The sequence below is a fragment of the Saccopteryx leptura genome, chromosome 2 (assembly GCF_036850995.1).
Source record: "Saccopteryx leptura isolate mSacLep1 chromosome 2, mSacLep1_pri_phased_curated, whole genome shotgun sequence".
In the NCBI taxonomy this organism is placed as follows: domain Eukaryota; kingdom Metazoa; phylum Chordata; class Mammalia; order Chiroptera; family Emballonuridae; genus Saccopteryx; species Saccopteryx leptura.
The window spans coordinates 53,414,936-53,419,221 of NC_089504.1; the positions used below are offsets into that span (position 1 = coordinate 53,414,936).

At 41.7% G+C, this 4,286-nt stretch overlaps 1 pseudogene; it reads left to right on the forward strand.

The window, feature by feature from the left end:
- Nucleotides 1-487: 487 nt before the first annotated feature.
- Nucleotides 488-1,259, forward strand: LOC136392997 (peroxiredoxin-2 pseudogene; annotated as a pseudogene).
- The last annotated feature ends 3,027 nt before the right edge of the window (nt 1,260-4,286 follow it).

The window sequence follows — 4,286 nt, forward strand, 5'->3', positions numbered from 1 at the left end:
GCAACCATAGTCATTTTTTAGTGTTTGAGGCAGAGGTTATGAAGCCATTCTCAGCACCTGGAACTTCACTGCAATCCAGCCATGACTGCAGGAGGAGAGAAGAAAGAAGAAGAAGAAGAAGAAGAAGAAGGAGGAGGAGGAGGAGGAGGAGGAGGAGGAGGAGGAGGAGGAGAAGGAGGAGAATAAGAATAAGGATAAGAAGAAGAAGAAGAAGAAGGAGAAGAAGAAGAAGAAGAAGGAGGAGGAGGAGGAAGAGGGGGAGGGGAGGGGGAGGGGGAGAGGAGGGGGAGGGGGGATGCCCTACCACTGAGTCAACCAGCCAGGGCCTAATAGCTGAAATTTATATTTTTACATGTTTGAATAATTTTGTTTATTTTTAATCTAACTGAATTTTGTTTTACTATATGTATTATTAGGGTTGTAATTTAAAATGGTTATCTGGTTTCAAAAAGGTTTGTATAATATAACCCTCTTTGGGCGCTGAGAACGTGAGTCCACAAGTCTGCTCATCTCTGTGTCCCACCCTTCCTCACGCAGTCATGACCTCAGGCAACGCTCGAATGGAAAAGCCCGCCCCAGAATTCCAGGCCACCGCCGTAGTGGAGGGCGCCTTCAAGAAGGTGAAGCTTTCAGACTACAGAGGGAAATACGTGGTCTTATTTTTCTATCCATTGGACTTCACTTTTGTGTGCCCCACGGAGATCGTCGCTTTCAGCGACGCTGAAGACTTTCGCAAGCTGGGCTGCGAGGTGCTGGGGGTCTCTGTAGATTCGTAATTCACTCACCTGGCTTGGATTAACACCCTCCGGAAGGAAGGAGGCTTGGGCCCCCTAAACATCCCCCTACTGGCTGATGTAACCAGAAGCTTGTCCTATGATTATGGCGTGCTGAAGGAAGATGAGGGCATTGCCTACAGGGGCCTCTTTATCATTGATGGAAAGGGTATCCTTCGCCAGATCATTGTCAATGATCTGCCAGTAGGGCGCTCCGTGGATGAGGCTCTGCGGCTGCTCCAGGTCTTCCAGTACACAGATGAGCATGGGGAAGTTTGTCCCGCTGGCTGGAAGCCAGGCAATGACACAATCCAGCCCAATGTGGATGACAGCAAGGAATACTTTTCCAAACACAACTAGACTGGCAGATGGTAGCCAAGCTTGGGCTCACTTGGTGCCCCATACTGGTCCAGAAAAGGCCACACCTGCCCCTTCATATTTTACAGTGTGTGTGACCTTGAAGGGCTAGGCCAAGGCCTTTTCATATTCCTAGTGAATGATGGGTGACTCATCCTTGGAGCCCCTTAACCGGGCACAAGCCTAGAGGTGATCAATAAAGTATTAGGGACAGAAAAAAAAAATAACCCTCTGTTGGGCAGATAGAGTATATGCTCACTTTGTTAAATATGACGCTGCCCACGAAGAGGCCGTTGCCCAGGTGATATTAATGTGTGTTGAGAATCCTTGTAGCCTGGGGCTTGGTTTTGGTATTAAGCCTTTCCCGCCCCATTTTGATGTGGGGTGGTACAATCCAATCATGCCTCGGAGAAGTGACTTTGTATTAGAGACTTCCCTACTTTGTATATTGGATTAGAGGTTGTGAAGCTACAGTATAAAGTGGGGGCAGAACGGGAGTTTGCGCTCTTGGTTCCTGAGATTATCATTAGAAGAGAGAGCAGAGGAGAGCAGAGAAAGGCCACGTGGAGGAGGCCAGGAGAAGCAGCCAAGATGGAGGAGTGCTGAGTGAGATGCCAGTTTGTGTAGAGTTTGTATCTGGGATAAGGAAGGAGATGGGGAACTGAGGAGAATAAGGCTGGTGAGCTAGAAACCTTTGATTCTAGGAAACTCGGATAAGTCAGTGGCTTTGTGAGCACTGAATGTGATTGGGTTTTGGAGCCCAGTGTGTATTTTTTACTTGCCCGCCGGGTGCAAGCTAGGATTAAAGAATATGGCCCACCAGTTTGTGGCTCCGTTGTTTCTTTACCGACTGTCCGAATCCAATGCGAACCTGCATGGGCCGGACGGCTGTGATGGTGGCCCTGGCCCTGCCTCCTGGCTTTACACCCTCTTTTCCTCACATACTTGAAATTATGCTATTTTATAGTCTCATACATGTATATTGAAAATGGATTGAAAATATTTAAGTATATATCATGGTATTGTCTTCTTTTACTTTGATCTGTATCTTGGATTTCATGGCACTGCCACATGATTTCAACTATTTTAGCTTTTTTTATATGATTATTGCAGCTTTATTATATATACTCCTGAGTGTACTTATATAATTCTGAAATATTTATATAATCATAATGTTCTAAATGATGTTAGTTTTTAATTTAATTTAACTTTTTTATCGAGAGAGAGAGAGAGAGAGACAGAGTCAGACAGAGACAGACAGAAAGGGAGAGGGAAGAGAAGCATCAACTCACAGTTGTGACACTTTAGTTGTTTATTGATTTCTTTCTCTAGCCAAGTCAGTGATCCCTTGCTCAAGTCAGCAACCTTGGGCTCAAACCAGTGACCATGCGACCATATCTATGATACCATACTCAAGCCAGTGATGCTGTGCTCAAGCTGGTGAGCCTGTGTTCAAGCCAGATAAAGCCTGGATTGAAGCAGGCAACCTTTGGGTTTTGAACCTGAGTCCTCATCCAGATTGATGCTCTATCCACTGCACCACTGCCTGGTCAGACATAGTTTTTAATTTTAGACAAAATTTTACAAAGCATAGATGAAATCTGTTGTTAGAGAACAGAATATAAACAAGATGAACCTTGACAATTTAAAAATAATATTATAAATGGCACATTTGTATAGAGGGAAGACTGATGGAGAAAGTTTAAGCATGCTGAAATCCTCAACTTTCCAAGTGGAAGTCAGTAAATACGGTCTAAACCAGGGGTCGGGAACCTATGGCTCCCGAGCCAGATGAATCTGGCTCACAGAAAAATCTTTAATAAAAATAATAATAATAATAACATTAAAAATATAAAACATTCTCATGTATTACAATCCATTCATTTTCTACCACTCATGTTCATGGTTGCGGGTGGCTGGAGCCAATCACAGCTGTCCTCTGGGACAACACCAAATTTTTATTGGATAATGTGTAACGTACACGGTCATTGTATGGCTCTCACGGAATTATATTTTAAAATATGTGGAGTTCATGGCTCTCTCAGCCAAAAAGGTTCCTGACCCCTGGTCTAAACTTACTAAATCTAGTAATACAAGTCCAGTTTATGAAGTTTAAATATTAATACAAACAAAATTTGAGGAGTAGAGAAATCCTGTAAGTGTACTAGGTGCTTTATATTTAAAGAACTATTAATGAATAGTATCCATAGTGGACAAATCAAGATATACGAGCACACTTATATATATTATGCAATATTGAAAACTGCCAAAAAAACTAGATATAATTTGTTAATTTGAATAATTATTCATAGAGAATAAGCTAAAGATTGGGGCAGATATTTTAATTTACACTTTAAATCCTTGCATGTATTACTTTCCAAAGTTAATTGTCTCCAGAGTATACAACATGATAAATTATGACAACTGTGTGCCACAAAACAAAAGCAGATGATCCAGGGGTGGATGTGGAACTCTTTAGACAAAGTCCCCAACATAACCATTCTGAGGAATCAGAAGTTACTGGGCCTTAAAAGGTATACAGGATCTTGACTCCTGACCTGTGGTGGTGCAGTGCATAAAATGTCGACTTGGAACGCTGAGGTTGCCAGTTTGAAACCTTGCACTTGTTTGGTCAAGGCACATATGGGAGCTGATGCTTCCTGCTCCTCTCTCTCTCTCTCTCTCTCTCTCTCTCCCTCTCCCTCTCTCCTCTCTAAAAAATGAATAATAAAAAAGGTATACAGGAAAAAAGAGCTTAGTAAATAATTAATAGTCAAAGCCCCTAGACCAATTTCAAAAGATCCAATTACCAAGCTATTTATTACTAAGATATTTCATCTTATTTTTCTAGCAAGATTAATAGAAGATTCTCTGAAGATATGCCCTTTTCTTTGATTATTGTGGCAAAGAAGAAATTGGCTAACGTAGGTATATCCTCCTATAAGATTATTTTTTAAAACAAAGTCAGTTTTATTTTGTTAGGTGTTTTGATTGGAATACTTGACTTTCTTAGAAGACGAGATCTGCAGTAAAGAGGCTGATCTCCTTTCAAAGTATAGTCTTACATCTTCCAAGAAAGTCTAAATTAGGGAGCAATGAATCAACATTGATTCATGAACATCTTTTATCTCCCATTTGGATGCCGTATTTGAGATT